Below are 22,139 nucleotides of genomic sequence, written 5' to 3' on the forward strand. Positions count from 1 at the left end.
CAGCGGAAGCCCGACAGCACTGGAAATCCCGATCGTGGATAGGTAAGTATCTACTAACCTAACCTAACCCCCCTAACCCTCCTTAGGGGTGCCTAACCCTAACTTCCCCCCCAAGTGCCTAACCCTAATCCCCCCTCTAAGTGCCTAACCCTAACCACCCCCCTTCCCCGCTGCCCAAACCTAAGTCCCCCAGGGGGGTGCCTAACCCTAAGTGCCCCCCCGGGGGTGCCTAACCCTAACCCTCCCTCCCCCTAGCCTAACCCTCCCGGGGGGGTGCCTAGCCCTAAGTCCCCCCCGGGAGCCCTAAACCTAACCCTCCCCCCCCCGCGGCTGTCCGCTTGCGGCGCCCGGCAACTCTATGATTGGGATGCCGGGCGCCGGTCTCCCAGCGTCGCGGAATGCGGGCGTCTACATCTAGATGCCCGGCATTTCACCCTTGCCGGGATATGACAGTCGGGAAGCCGGCTGCCGGTGTTTAGGCAGTCGGCTTCCCGATTGCTTCCCATTGAAACGACTTCTATCTATTGTGTGCAATGCTGGCATTTATGGGAAGATTCCCCAATCTGCCGATCGGTGATGTAAAATGCTGTTCGGCAAAATACAGCATGGTAAAAATCCTAACTTGTCGACTCCGATAATTTACGGGTGGCCGCCAACAGACTCAGAAGTACCCGCGCCGGAATTCCGACAGCAGTCGGAATCCCGGCACCAATATCCCAACCGTCGGCATCCCGGTGGTAGGTATTAGAGTTAGGGGAGGGTTAATTTTAGGTTCTAGGGGGAGGGTTAGGCTGCAGGGGGGGGAGGTTAGGTTTAGGCTGCAGGGGGGGAGGAGTTAGAGTACTTACCTAGCTGGGTCGGGATTCTGACTGTCGGAATTTCGCTGTCAGTATTGTGACCGCCGGGATGCCGTACCCAACCCCTCAGAATACAGAGAATATGATTATTTGAATATGAATATTTTGGAATCCCCTCTATCCATTTTCTGCGCACCAAGTATATCTTTTGCAGCCATGAATGCATTAATTGTTTGTTGACACCTGCTGCTATTGCCGTTCTTGGAAGGACGGAGGAAATTTTCCACTGAATCAGTGTAGTCTGACAGTCTCAGGGTGCAGGTTTCCCCATGCATTATAGAGAAAAACATTTTGTGAACTGAGCCACTATTTGTAGGAAGGCAGCACCATCACTAGGAAGCACTTACCTCACTGAGGCACATTGGCAGCTGCATCAATGATGGTACTAACGAGCTGAATGCATGAACCTTGGACCCGATTTAGCAAGGACTATGCCCGCAATCGGCCGATTGTTACAGTCTGCACATGCATCGCAGTGCGCGAACACTGCACTGCGATCGGGACTGCGATCACAGTCACTACGCAGACCCATCGCAGAGTGATTGACAGGAAGTACCGTTTGAGGGTGGAATACAGGCGTGCCAGGGCATTTGAACGCCGTTACAGGGGTGTGCATAAATTATCCACTGCGATGCCATATGCCGCTTGTGTACTCACTGCGTGCGACGATGTTAGCAATTCCTGAGTGAGGTCAGAGCTTGTGCAGGTGTGTGTTAGGCTGCGATGCTACTCAATGTCACCAATGGTTTCGCAGTCTTGCTAAGTATTATAGATGTGTGTAAGGTAAGGTGGGCGTCCTTATGTTGTGCTGCGATCACAGAGGATTAGCATACTATCGCAGTGAGACTGTGGGGCCTATTCATTAAACCTAAAAATTCTCTGGAGATAATTAGCTTTAGAACTCTCATGGAGTTCTAGCTAATTATAGGTGGAATTCATCATTCCACCTCTCCATAAGTATCTATTCCGAAAAGCTGTCATTTTTGCGATGACAGCTTTTCGGGAAATAGGTACTTTTCCCTGCCTACACTACCTTATCGCATCTGGAAACAGTGCTGCGCATGCGCTGTTACATCTGTAAACCAGCACTGCCTACAGATGCGTTAAGTTTGTGTACCCCCCGACTTACCTGTCCACGCAGCAGCCTCCGGCTCCGTCCTGCTGGTCTGTCATGTGTGCTCCCCAGCAGACCACAGGACAGATTAGAAAAAAAAAAACTTTTTTTTTTTGTCTAAACTTTCTTGTGCTCTGCTGGGGAGCACACATGTCCGACCAGCCTCCGAAGCCTGAGGACGGAGCAGAGCGCCGTAGGGACTCGTCGGGGGACCTGCACACGTGGATACAGGTAAGTTTCACCTGCTATTCGCCACCTCACAGTGGCGAATAGTAATTGCATCAAATTCCGAAAATTTATCATTTTCGGAATTTGATGAATACCACAATTTCCACATCCCCATACTAATGTACTAATGTATGGGGAGTGTGGAAATTAACGCAGGGGAACTTAGCAAGGAGATATCTGTGATATCTCCTGTGCTAAGTGGCTACATGAATACCAAAATAACGTTATTTAAGGAAAATGTCCTTAAAAACGTTATTTTAGTGTTGATGAATAGGCCCCTTAGTGCGTAATCGCTTTTGCAATCGCAGTTGCGATCCGCAAGCCCCTTGTTTCATAGAGGTGTGTTGTTATCAGAATTTTCCCACAGAAGTGTGACAGCAGCCACATATCTGTGCTACTGGGGAGCCTGCTCCTTCCACTATATAACTTTCCGTCTGTGGCTTCCTGCTATCTCCATTCTCCTCCTCGCATCATGTCACTGCCCCTGACACATGCAGCCCTGTCCTCACTAACACATCACTAATCTCCTGATATACTCTGTGCTGCTGCACTATATAACTCTCCGTCTGTGGCTTCCTGCTATCTCCATTCTCCTTCTCGCATCATGTCACTGCCCCTGACACGTGCAGCCCTGTCCTCACTAATACATCACTAATCTCCTGATATACTCTGTGCTGCTGGGGACCCTGCTCCCTCCACTATACAAATTGCTACCTTCACCGCACGCTATGAGTCCTCAGGCTGCGTAAGGCATCGCAGTGGATAATTTATGCACGCCTCTGCAACGGCGTTCAAACGCACTGGGACCACCCCCTGTCACCTCCCACAAACGGCACTTCCTGTCAATCACTCTGCAATGGGTTTGCGTAGTCACTACCGTGCCCACCCAATCGCAGTGGCCCGTTCATGCTTGCGCACTGTGAGGCATACGCATGCGCAGAACGCAACAATCTGCCGATTGCATAGGCAAACACAGGGGGGGGTTCCGTCTGCCTGAAACCCCCCCTCCCCTCCCCAGCACACACCATGATCACAATAGAAATAGTAATATAATAGAATGTTACTAGTGCTGCATGTTCTTCTCTATCACAAATTAAATAATTAGCACCAACTGTGGATCTTTTCAAATGTGTCAGCCAGTAACAAATACACCTGTGCACCAACTAGGAGATGTGGAAAACATGCACTGTTAGGGGTGCACTGCTATAGACCATCAATAGGGTTAATAATTAATATTGTATAATAATACACTATCCAGTACATAAGGAGACCGATATGTACATATATGTCCAGGGCAGTACTAAGTTCTTCTGCTGCTCCCTCAGAGTCCCAGACTTGCTCCAATGCTCAGGAATGGTGCCCACATCTGAAAAAAAACATTCTGCTCAGACAGGATAGACCTACTGCCGTGTCTAATGGCTTACTGTGATCGCTGGTCCCGCCCGCGGGCCGCAGTGTCCCGCGGTGGGGGGGAAGTTGGGGAGAGCACACCCGCTGTTCACTAGCGTAGGGAGAGCCTGGGGGGCTGCCCAGCATCTCGGAGAGTGCTGGGCACGCCCCCTATAGTGACGAAAACGAGAGGAAGCTGCGAGGCTCCGCCCCATTTTCCATTTGGCTCCACCCCCTTTGAGGAAGCCCCGCCCCTTCGGCGCGCGCCCTGTCCCTCCTTCCCATCTCCAAAAGTTGGGAGGTATGCTCACTCTAAAATCAAGCATTTGGAAACCCCCCTCTAAAAATCCTGCGTTTGCCACTGGATTGCGTGCGGAATCGCAGTTGCGATCGGTAGTGAATGAATGCAATGTTGAAATGAGCCTGTCATGTGTTGGTAGTGAAGCACTGGAGAGCTGGCAGTGGCGGGCGCTACACCTATTTCCTGCCTAGGAACTGATGAGTGCCAGGTAAATTGCCTCCCACACAGAACTGTTAAGAGAACTTTAAAATAAGCTGAGAATATCTCTTTTTACTGATATGTGTGTGAATATGGAAGTTCCCACTGTCATACAAGAGGAACTTGCTTTCATAAACCAGAATCCTGGATAACTGAAGAATAGCTGCAGTGTCTCACACATCAGACTATGGAAATGGCTTTCTATGAGGTCATCAATCTATGTTTCCCTAGATAGAGTCAGTCTATTGCAGTTTTATTGCAGGCCTCGGCGCTCTCCCAGAAACAAGAACTTTGACACAGCGTTACTTCCTCCCTGGTCGCTCATTCACCCAGCGGTCACATGACACCCATCTGCGCGCTGCTCATCGCCTGCATTTTCCCATGATGCCGAGGCCAAGAGACAGTCAGATGGAAATAGCAGAGGCAGCGAATGATCAGTGACTTACATGCTGTCCATTCTCCTCAGCTCCTCAATATCTGGGTTTGCAATAATAGGGATGAATGTGTTTTCTTACGTTTCATTACACAAGCAGGACCCTGAGCCTGTGATAATGGGGATGAGGCTGACTAGGGCGTACACCTGTTTGCTGATCTATACCGTGGATGCCTATATACGGATGCAAATCTGACACTTGCGTCCCTGTAAACTGAGAGACATCACGTAGATGTAAAGTACGGTCTAATGTAATCCCATAAGGGACGTATTCGCATAACTGCGAACATCCGCATACAGTACTTGCACAGAGAGGCATGTGCACCGGGTTCCTGAAGGCTGGCGCAAATACCTGATGCCGATGTCACCAGCACTATTGAGCCGATTCTGCTGTCCGACTCGGGATTTGGAACACGCTTCCAAACCAGGTCAGACCCCTTTCACACCGCGGCGACAAACCCTGGTTATTCCTGGGTCGGCGTCGTTCACACGGCAACCATGTACAGTGCAATTCTTCTGCAGGTGTTTGAAGATGACATCATCTCCAAGTGCCGGGAAATCCGGATCTCCCCATGCTGTAAACAACACCTTGGTCGGATGACGCCAGTTACCCATTTACACTGCCCTTTAAACCGGGTCCTTCCTGTGTCCAACCCTGGTCGCTACCTGAGTTGGAATCCAGGGTCACTGGTCCCGGATTATTTTTGGGACCCTTTTCCACTGACCCGCGACCAGGGTAGACCTGGCAATAACCCGGGTTATTGTGGCACTGATGTCCAGAACTAGTGATATGAATGAAAAGTGACAGCAAAGAAAAGCTGCTGAGGGGCATCACATAAAAAGCATTGGGTGCTCGCCAGTCAAAGTTGGGTTTAAAAATTACAAAAAAAGTGAATAGATAAACAATGTGGAATTTCCAACATTCAGCTTAATTAAGATGCTAATGAAAATCTCTACCAACAATGTACCAGCTATGTAAGCAGAATATGGCCGATAGATAAACACCCAGTTGGTCCTTTTTATCTGCCCATTGCATAATAAGAGAATCTACAACTGGATCTGGATGCTATCATCTGCATTCCAGTAATGGAATGAGCGTGCCCACTAGTAATGGAGGCTTCTTTCATGCTAATAGGCCCCAGATCCTTTACTAATGCTGGCCCCTGCCAGGACGAGTGCAAATACAGAACTGGGTCTGGATTGAAACATGGAGAATACTGGCAACATCGACAGCCACTCCTTTTGTAGTGAGCCACGGAGCAAGTGATTTTTGCGCTCACTCCGGGGCTCGCGCACGCGCAGTCGTGCGCACTGGGCCACCATCGACCTGCTTGCGAACGCTATGCGCTTGAGAGCGGGTCTGAATCAGGCCCAGTGATCGTTCTGTCTTTCATTATCTTGTTCAAGTGTGGATGGGCAATCCCTGTTCAAGGGCATTTGTTCTGAAGTCAGAATGAATACCCATCACTCCAGGGTGTACCCAGCTTTAGCGCCTGGGACAAGGAGACATAAAAAATACAAAACAGACACCCCCTTACCCTCAAGTTCAGTCAAATAAAAAAAAAACACATTAATTTCCTTGCAGCCCCCCTGCAAACATTGCAGCATGGGTGCTCGCCACTCTAGCACGGCCCTAGTTATAATCCTGCCTTTGAGTATATAAACTCTATTACCAAAGATAAAAGGCCCCTGATTTATACGCTGGGTAACCCGTAAACTGCGAGGAACCCTGTATTGTCAATCTACTGTTTAGACATAGCGACTGTCTGAGCCAGTCTGACTTTTACTGTCAGCTAGTGAAAAGCTTGGAAACAGGCAGAAAAACAGACGGCGTGGAAAGCCGTAATAATGGGTATCCTTAAAAAAAAAGGCCTGCGACTACCATGAATCATGCCTGTTCTTGTAGATTGAGGATGGTAAAGGAAATGTAATGGTTTCCTTTTACTAAAGAGGAGGTCATGGTGAGTTGAACCTAATTCACTATTGCTAAAGCAGCAGGTTCCTGCTCAAAAGCTGGCTCTAGGAACTTGCTTTAGGCTGGAGGGGACCATAGTTTTTGGAAACAATTTTTTTACCCACTGCCCAGGGGTACAAGGAGTTTATTGTATTTTAAACTCTTCTCTATTTTTCTAAAATTAAAATCATCCGCTCGTATGCACTTCTCATTACAAAGCTCTGAGCATTACACAAGGGAGAGATGCATCGAACCTTCGGTAGAGATAAAGTGGAGAATTTGCCCAGAGCAACCAATCAGCATCTTACTGTCATTTTACAGACTGTGCTAGATACATGACAGAAGCTGATTGGTTACTTTTCTCTCTCAATAGCTTTATACATCACTATGGGTTGCACCCCAGAGTTGCTTTACTTCGGGCCCGATCATTATTAGTCTACTCTCTCCAATCTGGTCTTTACTTTCCCACTTTTTGCTGTTAGCGACAAGTTAATATGTATTAACACTTGCGGGACTAGTAAAATATCAATGCTCGGTGATTATTTAAAAAAAAAAAAAATGGAATCTGTATTTTAAAACGGAAACTTTGTCATCATGACCCTTCACACTACCTGACGCACCCTACGCCCTCTGCTGCCACAACAGCAAGAACGACATCTAGTTCAGTGGTTCCCAAACGTTTTAGATTCACAGCGCCCTAGAGCAGGGGCGTATCTACCCATCGGCCAGGATGGCACTCGCCAGGGGCGCCAGTCAAATTGGGGCGCCGTACCGGCAGTACCACCAGCAGCCAAGGGGTGGACTACCCCAGGGGCGGAACTAGCGGCGTTGCGCTGTGGTGCAGGGTCCCATAGCCGGCGCTGCACCCACCGCTAGTCCCCCGGGCCCCACAACTGTGTGGCAGACCGCAGTGAGAGGGGTCTGTCCTACCCAGTAACAAACAGCCGCCAGCGGTGGCTGTGTGTTTGTTATAGCAGCCAGCCAATGAGAGTCAGACAGACTCTCATTGGCTGCTGCGTCCACAGAGGGAACCGGCTGGAGATCACTCATGAGCTCCGCCTTCCGGCTCCCCCCGCAGCGGGTTATGGGAGAGACGTAATGACGTCTCTCCCACAGTGCACTGCAGAGGGGGCTGGAAGGAGCGGACAGCGGCGGGGATTCATTAAAATTGTGTTTTGTTTTTTTTCCTCAGTGTGTGTAAGCCTGGGGGGGCTTCTAAGGGGCACTGTATAGCTGGTGGCCACTACTGGGGGCACTGTATAGGGGGGGGGACTACTATTAGGGGGCAATGCAGCATAGGGGGGACTACTGTTGGGGGCAGTGCAGCATAGGGGGGATTATTACTGGGGGCACTATGTAGGGGGGATTACTACTGGGGGTACTGTATAGGGGGGACTAATACTGGGGGCAATGCAGCATAGGGGGGATTACTACTGGGGGCATGGAATAGGGGGGACTACTACTGGGAGCACTGTATAGGGGAACTACTACTGGGGGGCAATGCAGCATAGGGGGGATTATTACTGGGGGCACTGCATAGGGGGGACTACTACTGGGAGCACTGCATAGGGGGGACTACTACTGGGAGCACTGCATAGGGGGGACTACTACTGGGAGCACTGCATAGGGGGGACTACTACTGGGGGCACTGCATAGGTGGGACTACTACTGGGGGCACTGCATAGGAGGGTAGCTGGGGAATCATTTTAAGTACTTATTTAATGTATAGTGTAATTATTCAGAAATTATAGGGGGAGAGGGGCGCCAGTCCATTAGTTTGCTAGGGGCGCGCGGATCCCTTGATACACCCATGCCCTAGAGTATCAGCATTATTCCCCGGCACCCCTGGGCCAAAAGTTTCTCATTGAGAAATTCAGCAATAACTAAATGAAGTAAATTGTGCTTCTATGTCACCCTTAGGGTCAGTTATGTGGTGGGTGACAGGGCTGCGCTTCTTTTTTGATTGGCAGCCATTAGCACTGGTGTTGCCTATCACACTGACTAAAAATAATTATATTTGGTTCTGGACCACAAACCCGAGGCACCCCTGCAAGTGCCCTGAGGCGCCCCAGGGTGCCAAGGTACCCAGTTTGGGAACCACTGATCTAGTTTGTATGATAAATTGTATGGAAGAGTTTAGCTACAGCAGGCGTGCCTCCTTTAAGTTTATACATTTGAATTTTCAGCCCTCCGTCGCTGCACGCCCACCAGGGGTGTGACCACGCCCCCATATTGCCACTACGACACCCACAGCCCAATTTTGCAACCTCCCCATTGCTTCTTCCCTCTTCATTCCACCTCTCAAGTGTCAGATTCAAGCAAAACTGCTTATGCGCATATGCGCTCGGCCTTTTCATGGATGTAATATGTATTACCAGCGGGCGCATGGCCGGCGGTTCAATTCCCGACAGCGGCTACCCGACAGCGCTGGAAATCCCGATTGTCCTAAAGGTAAGTATCAACTAACCTAACCCCTCTAACCCTAACCCTCCTTAGGGGTGCCTTACCCTAACCCCCCCTCTAAGTGCCTAAACCTAACCCCCCCATTCCCCACTGCCTAACCCTAAGTCCCCCGAGGGGTGCCTAACCCTAACCTCCACCCGGGGGTGCCTAACCCTAACCCCCCCCTCCCTCTAGCCTAACCCTAACCTCCCGGGAGGGTGCCTAACCCTAAGTCCCCCCCCGGGAGCCCTAAAACTAACCCTCCCCCCCGCGGCTGTCCGCTGCGGCGCCCGGCATCCACTCGATCAGGATGCCGGGAGCCGGTCTCCTGACGTCGGGCAAATTACAGTCGTCCATTTGTCCATAGTCGGGATAAAGCAGTCTGGAAGCCGGCGGTCGGCATTTAGACCGTCGGGTTCCAGACTACATCCCCTTTTCATACAGCCGATGTTTCTATGTGCGTAACCCATTTTGTACAGTATATTTCATGCAATGTAAACAGGGATAAGTCCAAATCAAACTCAGCCCTATAGTGTAAGGGGGGGTTGGTTGGTGATTGAGGCTATACAGCTCCGCAGCACAGGAGCAGCGCAGCAGCAGCGGATGACGACTCGCTAGTATTAAATCTAGGTCTGTGTGCTGCAGAAAATATTAGCATATATTATAGGAGTATAAAGCAACCGAGCTGATTAACAGCTCTCAGTGCACATTAAATACTGTACCTGTTTGTACAAGTATTAGAAACGTGGCTTCTCCTCTGCGTATTTCCATCAGGAAGGATGTGAGCTCTTTAAATAATGTCAGTAAGAATAGAATTCTTTCACAAAGGGGGGGGGGGGTGAAGGGTAGCCTGTCCTGTTCACTTCTTTAACCCTCTCAGCTCCGGAGATAATTGATAGTAATGGCACAAAACAAAGGGCCTGATTCAGACCCACTCGCGAGCGGCTGTATGCTCGCAAGTGGGTCGATGGTCTGCACTGAGCATGCGCACGACGGAGGGAGCTCCGTCGTGCGCATGCGCCAGACACGACGAGCGAAGGACTTTCCTTCGCTCGTTGTGTCCGATCAAAGGGGGCGTGCTGTCAATGTTGATTGACAGCACGCCCCCTTTGGTGGGCGTGCCGGGGGCGTGCTTCCCTGACGGGGGCGTTCCCACGGGAACGCCTCCCGTCAGAAGCCGGCCCACTGACATCACTAGTGATGTCAGTGGGAGTGATTTTGGCTCTGATAGAGCCAAAATCACTCCGGAGCTTGCGGTTGAAAACCTCAACCGCAGGCTCCAGCTCGCAATTTCGATGGTCGCGATGGTCACGACCATCGCGGCCATCAAAATGCACGCTCGTATAGCCTGTGGGTGGTGACCCACAGCTATACGAGCGTCCAGGAGGACGCTCCATGAAAAAGGAGCCCGGCCCTCATGCAGAGCGTGCGCTCTGCTCAGAGCGTACGGCTCTGAATGAGGGCCAAAATTCGCTAATATGACAGATTTACTAAAGAGCGGTTTGGCACCCGATGTAGTTTCAACTGTTTAGTCCCATGGTTTAGCGGTTTGGAAGCTGAAACCCAAAACCACATCCAGTGGTAAAGCCAGACGGGGAACATTAAGTTTTACCCCTCAGTGGTGTAAGAGACCAGTGCTACTCAGTACTAAACAATCCCCAACATGGGGATTGCCGACCGCCGACTTCCCGACTGTGAAATCCCGGCATGGGACTAATGATAGGTGTCTAAATACCAACTCCTATCATTAGCCGCACTCCGAAATCCCCACGCCAGTATACCGAACATAGGTGAGCCGGGCATCGGGACCTGTTAGCCACGGGGGGGGTTAGGTTTAGGGACTCCTGGGGGGGAGGTTGGGGCTAGGCACCCCTGGGGAGGGAGGTTGGGGCTAGGCACCCCCCCAGGAGGCTTAGGTTTAGGCAGCGGGGAGGGGGGGTTAGGTTTAGGCATGCTGGGGGGAGGTTAGGGTTAGGCACTAGGGGGTGAGGTTAGGGTTAGGCATCCCTGGGGGAGGTTAGGGTTTGGGACTAGGGGGTGAGGTTAGGGTTAGGCACCCCTGGGGGAGGTTAGGGTTAGGCACTAGGGGGTGAGGTTAGGGTTAGGCACCTCTGGGGATAGGTTAGGGTTAGGCACTAGGGGGTGAGGTTAGGGTTAGGCACCCCTGGGGGAGGTTAGGGTTAGGCACTAGGGGGTGAGGTTAGGGTTAGGCACCCCTGGGGGTAGGTTAGGGTTAGGCACTAGGGGGTGAGGTTAGGCATCCCTGGGGGTGGTTAGGGTTAGACACTAGGGGGTGAGGTTAGAGTTAGGCATCCCTGGGGGTAGGTTAGGGTTAGGCACTAGGGGGTGAGGTTAGGGTTAGGCACCTCTGGGTGGAGGTCAGGGTTAGGCACTAGGGGGCGAGGTTAGGGTTAGGCACTAGGGGGTGAGGTTAGGGTTAGGCACCCCTGGGGAGGTTAGGGTTAGGCACTAGGGGTGGAGGTTAGGGTTAGGTACCCCTAAGGGAGGGTTAGGAGAGGGTAGAGGAGAGGGTTAGGATACTTACCAAGTGCCGTCGGGATCTTCATCTGCCGGACTTCCGGTATCGGTATTTCATCGGCCAGGCTTAGGTCCGGTGGTATGTTATACCGATTCCCACCATGAGATGACAGGTTCAATTAAGACTAGCACTGGGGCCCTCCTTACACCCCAGAATCGTGGGTAACATAATAATACAGTTATTTAAAACGTACTGGTAGGTTAATTGACTTTTGACAAAACAAAACAAACATATGTATGTATGTTATGTAAGTATGTATGTGTGTGTGGTAGGGAATATTGGGGTCTATTTACTAAGCCTTGGATGTAGATAAATTGAACGGATATAAAGTGAACAGAGATAAAGTACCAGTCAATCAGCTCCTAATTGCCATGTCACAGGCTGTGTTGAAAAATAAGAGTTAGGTTAGGAGCTGGTTGGCTGGTACTTTATCTCCATCCAAGGCTTCCTGGCTCGTGCCCAGACATGAAACCATACATAATATCATGCGGGCACCACAACTAAGGTGAGCATAATTGGTCGCTTGCATTAGAAAGGTCCACTTGCAGAAATAGGCTAAAAAGTTCAAATAAATGGAGTTTTTAACATTTGTTTTCCAATAGGACAGAAGTTTTACTGAAAATGGAGACCATGCCTAAGGACTGCAGACAAACGCCGCTCTCCGACATGTCTTGCGCAACTCTACTTCTAAAAGTTAAATATAATATACATAAATGTCACTGGTTATAGTTACATAATGGCCCATACTATTATTATTATCCTTTATTTGTACAGTGCTGACAAACTGCGCAGCGATCACAGTACATGGAAGGGATCATGGCAAAAACAGATGACAAACTCATGAAGCATGAAATAATACACCCCAGGTACAATAAATACAATAATGTTACTTACCATTTCCAGTTAAAATAATGACACTTAGAATATTTCCATTATTCTTCAGTAAGGGGTCCCTGTAAATAAAAAATAAACACATTTACGCTGAATTAAACCCACAAAGACAATACCCTGTCACCAGCTTTTGCTGATTAACGGAACAATGGGCCTGATTCAGACCCGGACGCTAAGCCGCGATCGCTCGCTATGGGCGATTGTCGCCCGTCTCCGCATGCGGCAAAATCCGCATGCGCGAACCAGTCTCTGCGCCCGGGAATCGTGCGCTCGTAGTACACAGACTGGACACTACTTTGAGTGACAGATAGCGCCATTTGTGGGTGGTAACAGGAGAAGGTGCTTTTGAACGGGGGAGTGGTGGTGCGAACGCAGGCGTGTCTGGGCATCAAAACGGCGTTTATTGGGCATGCATAATTAGCATGGAAGCGTCATTGTACACGTCACTTGGTTGTATTTCAGCCTACCGTGATCGCAGTGCTTGCGGTGGGGTAGGGTCTACCTCAAGCGCTGCGTGCAGCTCCATTGGCTCTCGATGTTACTGATTAATCATACACTTCCTGGAGAGGACGTGTGCTAAGTAAGAAAAGTGGGTGTCATTACACCGGCGTGCGCTCACTTTGCCGTCTCTCTCTAAGACATAGAGGGCGTCCTTACACCAGGCAGTGCGATCATGGAATTTGCATACCCGGCCCCTGACAGCTGCGTGAGAGCGCAGTTTAGCGTCCGGGTCTGAATCGCCCCAAATGTGTTTGCAGTTCATAACATACATTTTAAATATCCGTTCGGTAGTTTCGTAAATAGGACGGTCGTCGGGAAACAAGATCAGCGATGGCATGCCAGTAAATCTGTGTAGAAAACTTCAACGATCTTTCCCTTGGCACTAAGGGCCTGATTCAGAGCCGCTCGTAAGCGGCCGCTCGTTCGTTCCGAGCGATGTTAGCCCAAATGCGCATGCGTACGGATCGTTATACGCATGCGCTAACCAGTCAGTGCGGCCGAAATTCATGTGCTCGCAAAATAGCGAATGCCTGCTATTTTGAGTGACAGAAAGAGGCGTATGTGGGTGGTAACAGGGGAAGGTGCTTGAAAATGGGGAGTGGAAATCAGAACGCAGGCGTGCTTAAAGGTCAAAACGGGCGTTTTATGGGTGTGCATAATTAATACAGCAGCGTCATTGACCACGTCACTGGGTTATCTTATAGCCAGAACTGCTCGCAAAATTGTGGTAGCAAACACCAACCCCAAGAATAGCGAGCAGTTCATACCCTTGTCGATGTACTCGATTAATCTAATAAATAGCGGACATGACGTAGGATGCGAGCGGCCAGGGGGCGTATTTTTCAAAAAAACGAACGCAAGTTTTGTTCGCTCGTTCAGACATAGAGGCGTGAACAGACCGCAAACAGCGAACGGTTCATTTGAATAGCCACCCCTTGTTTTAGAACGAACGACCGCAAATAGCGAGTGGCTCTGAATGAGGTCCTAAGTTACTATGTCCTGCTCCTGTACGTGAGATCTCAACGTGACTTAAGATACAATGCAGTTTATGAATAACAGTGGGATGTCTGAAGGGACAGTAACTATTACTTTCCGATAGCCTTTAGAGTCAGCGCATACACAGCATGGACTGAACACTACAGGGCTCTTAGAAGGCAACACGGCCATTAAGAATAAAGATGTATATTTAATAGGCAGCAAGTAGGCAGACCAGCATTTTATAACAGGGCATTGCAGTCCCTTTTAACAGAGAGATGGCTTCTGCGGAGAATGCCCATAAAAATGGTGTGACCTAATATGGGGTCACAACCTCTATACAATGGAAAATACCCACTGTCAGGCCTCACAGAATGACAGGCCGTGCAGCCATCACAGCAGCCAGTAGGCACACACAAGGGTGGGGGGATGTGTGGTCCTCTCATGTTCTCAGTGAGCTGATGGATCAGTGGGTGGATCGTGTCTATGCTGCCCATCTGAGCTGCATGTGCGGTAATAGAGCCAAGGGCAAGTGTATACACTATTATTTTTGTGCATCTTCGGTGGCTGCAGATATTCCCTCAAACACATAATTAAGGTACTTCCCGTCCATTATACAGTGTTGTGACTTTAATGTGTGTTTGCAAAGAGCTTGCACAATTAGTTGTATTTTAAACTGCCTACCTGTTCAGTATATCCCCATATTTGGGGAATACCATACGAATTACCGCCGGACTTTCAAATCCTGACAGCGGCAGGCCGACACGGCTGAAAATACCGATCGTCCCAAGATAAATATGAACTAACCCAACCCATACTTGCCTACCCTCCCGATTTGGTCGGGAGCCTCCTGAAAATCGGGTGCCGCTCCCGACCTCCCGGGAAGGCAATTCTCCCGGCTGCCGCCCAACCCTCCTATCCCCCCCGCAATGACCCCTGAAACCCCCGCAGCGGGGGGGCTGGTGACGCGATTCGGGTCATTTTGGCCCCGCCCCCTGCTACACAATGCCTATTTTATCGGCATTGCATAGCGGGGACGGGGCCAAACTGACACGATCGAGTGACCCCGTCCCCACCACGCCTTCAAGTGATGTCACCTACCTGGCAACTCCCCCTTGTACCGGCCACGCCCCCCCAGTCTTGCCGATCTGGCTGCTCCCTCCCGGAAGGAGCAGCCAGAAAGTCAGCAGGTATGACCCAACCTAACCCTCCTTAGGGGTGCCTAACCCTAACCTTCCCCCCAGTGCCTAACTCTAATCCCCCCTCTAAGTGCCTAAACCTAACCCCCCCTTCCCCGCCGCCTAAACCTAAGTCACCCGGGGAGGTGCCTAGCCCTAATTCCCCCCGGGGGTGCCTAACCCTAACCCTCCCTCCCCCTAGCCTAACCCTAACCTCCCGGGGGGGTGCCTAACCCTAAGTCCCCCCCCTGGGAGCCCTAAACTTAACCCTTCCCCCCGTGGCTGTCCGCAGCGGCGCCCGTCATCACTTCGATCGGGATGCCGGGCGCCGGTCTCCCGGCGTCGGTAAAATGACCGGCGTCTACATCTGACGCCGGTCATTTCACCCTCGCCGGGATATGACAGTCGGGAAGCCGGCTGTTGGTATAATGTCAGCCGGCTTCCCGATTGCATACCCATATTTGTAAAGGGTCAGGATAGAACAATCCGTAGACAATTGGATGACCAGTGACCTCAGCAGCGCACAGTCTTCTGGGTAAAAAGCGGAGCTGATCATGTGAGAGGCAGTGACTTCCCACTTGAGTGAATATAGGGTCCCATTTATTATTGATCACATTTGCAATGCAATCTGGGCTCGATATTAGCGCCCATGATGGCATTGCAGGATGCGATCATAGTGCCCAGATGTATCATATTGCATCTTCACTCCTGTGCCCGGGAATCCTACATGTGCGCAGTCTACAGACCACATGTGAGCGGTGGCCATTGCCACTGGTGGTTCCCATGGAACCTTCTCCCAGTAATTTTTTGAGATGTGCAGCCCTTAGGCTACAGCGGTTATGCCATCTTCAGATGGCGTAAGCTGCGGGGACCAAATATCTGCAGCAATCCTTCCATAATACAGCTGGGGGATACTAAATATCTGCGGGTATCCCAATATGCCACAAATGTCTAGTGCAAATTGTATTTTATTGAATTCAACAAAATATAGATAATACATACATTCAAAAAAACAGTGGTAAATCTATCACTAAATTAAAAAAAGAGGGAAAAAACTCAGTTCGTTTTTAGAACCACTGGAAAAAAACATCTAACATATTACCTATCATCAATAAATAATAAAAAGCAAAAAGACAAAAAAACATACATACAAAAACAATAGTACTTTCCAACACAATATGAAAATAAAAAACAAAAAGACATCAGGACAAAGGGAAGAATGAAGGGGAAGTTAAGGGAAGGGGAAGAAAAAGAGGGGGATAAGTACTCACTTTCGATCCAAAGGTGTAAATTCATATTTACATTAACCTTTTAAACCTAAAGTAGATATAGAGTGAAATTACAGAACAGCCAAAATAGCAGCTAACAAAGGCCATAGTCCGACACACTGGGAAATATGTCCATAAAATCTAGGAGGGGGAGCAGGAAAGAATAGCCTTAAAGGTAGCAGAATCCTTAAAATCCAACCAATGAAACCAGGTGTCTCTAAAGGACTCATAACCCCCGTCAGCAGACGTCAGTATGTCATCCATATCCATATAGAAATCTATCCTGTTGAACCAATCCATCACCGTTGGGGGAGAAGATTAACGCCATCTTACTGGGATAACTGCTTTAGCTGCATTATTCAAATGACACAACAGAGATTTCTTATATTTTGAGAGGGGTCTGGACGATAAATGGAACAACCAGAATAAGGGGTCTGTAGGGACTGCTCCTAACATTTTTGCAGATAGAGTAAGAACCTCCTTCCAAAAAGGTTGGAGGGAGGGGCATTGCCACCAAATATGGAGAGGGTTGCCTGGGGCATTGGAGCACCTCCAACAAATATTAGGCACCCCTGTTCCCAACATCTGTACCAACGGGAAAAAAGATTGTATTGGGTCTCTACGACATCAACATTGGAAGAACATGCGTGGGCTAATTTAAATATTTTTTCCCACTTACCTTCGCCTAGATCTTCCCCAATCTCACGGTCCCAGACTTTTGTGAAACTAGGTAAGGGCAGGCTAGAGTCTGCCGACAAAAATTATAGATTAGAGAAATAGTATGTGTCAGGGGGGCTGAGCCTGCACAAAGTTGTTCAAAAGGAGAAAGAGGTAGGCGAAAAACTGAAAAAGGAGCAAGCGAGCCTATAAAATGATGCACCTGAAGATATAGCGCCAATGTTCCCGTAATGGGAGGTTCCATTTCTCCCGTATTTCGTCAAAGGGAATAAAACTGCCACTCCTCATCAGCTGTCCGATTCTAAAGAGTCCTACCTCGAACCAGGAATGAAAAGCTTTACCATCAATTGCCTGGGGGACTTGTTCGTTAAAAAGAAATTACATGAATGAAGAATGAGGTAATGAAATCGAGGGAGACCGTCTCAGATTTTTCCAACAATTTAAAGTGGGACCAATAGTAGGATGGGAAGAACTGGGGAGGTAAGCCATGGAGCTATTGATATAGGAATCCCTAGCGCTTGGTTTTGAATTTGCACCCATTGTTTAATGGAGTTTGTCCTGGACCACTCTAAAATTCTATGGAGGAGACAGGCCCAGTAGTAACCTCGAATATTAGAGAGACGCAGACCTCCTCTGTCTTTATGACGGAACAGGATGTCTAACTTCAAACGAGGCCTCTTACTTCCCCAATCAAATTGCCTGATCAGCGTTTGGACCTCTAGAAACCAACTAGATGGTACCTTAATAGGTAGGGTCTGCAACAGGTACAGAATCCTGGGGAGAGAATTAATTTTTAGAACCCCTAACCTCCCGAACCACGAGCAGGGCCTGGACCTCCACAAATGTAGATCAGAACGTATTTTATTTAGAAGGGGAGAGAAATTGGTTTCAAATAAGCGAGAAAGGTCCCTAGTAATGATGACACCCAGATATATCAGTTGAGAAGTTTGTTTTTTTAAATAAGAGCCCAATTGAATGCATTTGCCCCTTATAACGCATTTATGAGCTTCCCAAACAGTGAGGTTCGAGACGTCAGGAGTAATATTGCAGTCTAGGTAAACATCAAGAGCCTCAGCCACCTGAGATTTACAGTAAGGGTCGAATAATAGGGACTCATTAAAACGCCATGTTCTATAGGTAGGATCAGAAGGCCCAAGTGAAAGATCTATACTAACAGGAGCATGATCTGACCAAGTTGTTATTCCTATAGAAGATGCCTGGACTAGGTGTAGATGTCTATGTCCTAGCAATATATAGTCTATTCTGGAATATGACTTATGGGGACTAGAGTAATAGGTATAATCCCTCTCCGTGGGGTGAAATATGCACCAAACATCGGACAGCTGATGAGTATGAAGCAAACATCTCACCCGTCTTGACGTGCGATCAGGAGTTGATGAAGAGCCTGAGGAAGTGTCCTGGAGGTTGTCCAAGGTCCAGCTGAAGTCCCCACCTACTACCAGGGTTCCCTGTTGATGCAGATCGATTTTGTCCAGAACCCTCTAAAAAAAAAAAACGGTTGACCTTGATTAGGGGCATATATGTTTATATTGTGAAAAGATGGTTAAGAATGGAGCATTTAATAAGCAGACATCTCCCCTCCTACAGACTATGGACCACAGGGTTCAAAGACAGACGTTTAGCAAATAAAATCGCGACACCCTTGGATTTCGATTGGGAATAATTACAATAGTAAACGGTGGGATAGAATTGGTTACTTAATCGTGGTGCAGAGGCAGAGTGACGATAATGGGTCTCTTGAACTAAAATAATATCCGCCCCATCAGCATGAAAAGAGCGGAGAGCCTGGGCCCTTTTCTCAGGGACGTTAAACCCTCTAGCATTGATAAGACACTATACGGAGTGAATTGGCCATAAGTACAAGGAATAGACAGAGCAACAGAACAATTTACACCAAAACTGGAGGAGCAGTAGAAAAAGTGAGAACAGGAAATGGAGGGAGAGGAAAAAAAAAGAAAAAGGGAAAGGAGAAAACAAGAGGAGAAAAAAACTGTAATATAATAAAACAGCATTGTAAAAAATGGAATACCGCTACCGGACAAAAAGGGAACCACCAGGGAACCCGTGTCACGGGAAAAATTAAGCGGTAGGGGGCACACAGGGGGGTAGTAATCTCGACATCCAAAAATTATAGTACCACATCAAAAGACAAGTAACATTACAATTAATAGTAACAGTACCATATAGCTCCTATATCAAGAGTAAATATATCTATAAACTCCCTATCGGCAGATAATGCGTGCAACCACAAAGTTATTAAACCAAGCTTAAATAAAATAAAGAGACAGACCAAGTATATATGCGATCAAACATATATGGTCAGCTTTATTTATTTTACAATCAGAGTATGGTGGCATAAGAAAGAACGGCCAGTAACCTGACGCCCCACACTTGACTTATGCAAGGATGTAAAAACACTCACTGAACGGGCCAATATCCCAATTCAAGTGTAATAGTGATATAAAACTTGCAAGGGCCGATATCCCTTTCTGGCAAGTGAGACGGTATCTAGCCCCATCCCAATGCACTATTTTAGCCCTCTCCGACGAGAGGTGCCACTGACCCCAGTAGGGTAAAATCAGCCTAACCAATGCATAGAAGGGGGCGCACCGCTCATACTGCAGCAAGGTGGACGCTTTATAGATACTGCCGTTCTTTCCCGCCCTTGAAATACAGCCGACACAAGACACAAGAGGAAAAAAGTGGGAGGGAGGGTGGGAGATCAGATTCCAAAGAGGCAGTGTAACATTGCTGACCTACCCACACTCCTATTAACCACAGCCCTTGCACAACACTCCACCAATCCTAACCTAATGTCAATCTGACCATAAAACACTAACACTCCTACTGTAACTTTATTAACCCCACGCATCCCTGCCTAGGGGTTTATGTGCCCTCTGTTCTATCCGAACCTCCGTTATCTTAGTTAATACCTGCATAGGCAGATAACAAGAAAACCAAGAAAGCATGTATGGATCAGAAAATTAAAATATACCACAAATATCTAATGATAAATAGACCCCGGAAACAGGGCTACATGGGGCGGGGGCAGGTGGAGAAGGAGGGACGCCACAGGCTGAATGTTAGAAAGTGGAATGCGCATAACCCCCCCCCCCCCCAAACAACAGCAACACAAATGCCTCACCAAGTCAATGCTGCAAAAAAAAACCCCGGCAAAATCACACTGATGTCATGTCTACAATTTAGATAATGTGTATAGTTATGATCCACTCATACACATCCCTACAGGTGTATTGGAGGGGGGACTGGACAAGTGAGAAGCTAGCCAGTGGCGGAACTAGAGAGTGGTGGGCCCAGGTGCAACAATATGCTTTGGGCACCCCTATGCAGTGCCCCATATACAGTGCCCCCAGTAGTGGTCCCCCTATGCAGTGCCCCCAAAAGTGGTCTCCGCTACGCAGTGCCTCCAGCAGTAGTCCCCCTATGCATTGCCCCCAGTAGTAGTCGTCCACCTTATGCAGTGCCCGCCCCCAGTAGTAGTCCCCCCTATGCATTGCCCCCAGTAGTAGTCCCCCTTATACAGTGTCCCAGTAGCCACCACCCCCTTTATATAGTGCCCCCAGTAGCGCCCCCCCATAGTGTCCCTAGGAGCAGCCACCCCCCCTATACATTGCCCCCAGTAGCGTACCCCTTTTATGCAGTGTCCGTGCCCCTTACACACACAAAAAAAACCCCACACAATTTACCCGAATCCCCACTCCTGCCGTGACCGCCTCTGTCCGCTCCTCCCGGCCCACTCTGCACTATGGGTGAGACATCTTGAAGTGTCTCCCATCACCCGCTGAGGAAGGAGCCGGCTCCCTCCGTGGACTCAGCAGCCAATGACAGCCTGTCTGACTCTCATTGGCTGCTATAACAAACACACCGCCACGGCTGGCGGCGGTGTGTTTGCTACTGTGCATGTGCGGACTGCTCTCACTGCGGTCTGCACTACACTTAAATACTGTGCGGCCCGGGGCACACTGGTGGCGGGTGCACGGCTATGGGCCCCTGCCCCACAGAGGGCCCCGCTGCAAGTCACCAGCTGCACCGCCACTGAAGCTAGCATTTATCAAGTATGTTCTATAAAATGATAGGCAAAAGCAGATTGGTTGCAATATTGCTAATATCCCTTTAAGCCCACCTGCCCCTATTGTCCTCCCTTTCTTGCCTGATAACTCCCCTCAATCCACTATAATCACATATTCTAACCCGATTTACGGGAGACTCCCGGGCCATCCCGGGAGAGTAGACATGTATACTTTGAGGCTCGTTTATATTTGGATGTACATCAACTGTATAGCACACCTCCCAGATATAGCAGTACACGTCCACTGTATCGACGCGCTCAAATCTCCCTGAAATGCTTTTTCAAAAGTAGGCAAGTATGATTTATAAATGACTACTCTGTGACGTTGCACAGCTACAGCGATCCCTCACCCCCCTTCTCCGCTTTAACCCTTGTGCTGCCACCACTGTGAACCGATAAAGTGGAAAGTCAGGGGGGGGGGGGGGGGGGGGGTTTGAGGGGTCTGCGTTCCCCCAGCCCGGTCTCGGAAGGCCAGTCCCAAACATTTTCTAACATCTTCCTCTTTGTTAATGTTACATAATCCCTGTTATCACTGAAGGAATACATAGTGAGCCCATATAAGGGTGAGGATGTGAGGTCTATAGCTGTGTACACATGATTTAAAGGGACTCACATTTAGCATGATCTGGTCTTGACATTTATTATTAAACTAACCAGGCTAAAATTTACAGCTGGGAGAGAAGCTCCAGTGAGAAAGGTTATCCCGCAGTCAGACATCTTTGAAAATGTCCCCGCCATATAAACTTTTTAGCATTCAGAGAGCAGATGATCTAGCCAGGCTTGGTTCCTGGGACGGGATCATTCACTTTGCATGTCCTTTCTTCCTTGTAGGAGAAAAAAAAAATAAGGTTTCGCCATCATTATGTCTGGTGGTTGATTTTCTGGACTTCGGCCCTTTTGAAGTAGGTGGCAGCTGCTGCAAGAGAATAAAGAGCCCCCCCCCCCCCCCCCAGTGTCGCCATGACCTTGGAAATCGAAGTGCTCGCCACTTGAAATGCCCCCCTCCCGTCGACGGCCCATGCTCTTTATAGCCCCACAAAGCACAAACCTCGGAGAGAGGGGAATGTGCTACTTAGCATATC

General features: G+C 49.0%; 1 long non-coding RNA gene across 1 annotated transcript in view; it reads right to left on the reverse strand.

The window, feature by feature from the left end:
* Nucleotides 1-22,139, reverse strand: part of LOC148453914 (uncharacterized) — a 201,996-nt gene that overhangs the window by 53,171 nt on the left and 126,686 nt on the right. Inside the window, exons 2-3 of the long non-coding RNA XR_015874858.1 lie at nucleotides 18,317-18,448; nucleotides 12,350-12,408 (exon numbers count right to left, since the gene is read on the reverse strand). This is a non-coding gene — a long non-coding RNA (uncharacterized LOC148453914). The remainder of the gene's footprint in view (nucleotides 1-12,349; nucleotides 12,409-18,316; nucleotides 18,449-22,139) is intronic.

The sequence above is a fragment of the Taudactylus pleione genome, unplaced genomic scaffold (genome assembly GCF_031769625.1).
Source record: "Taudactylus pleione unplaced genomic scaffold, aTauple2 ptg001060l, whole genome shotgun sequence".
Classification (NCBI taxonomy): Eukaryota; Metazoa; Chordata; class Amphibia; order Anura; family Myobatrachidae; genus Taudactylus; species Taudactylus pleione.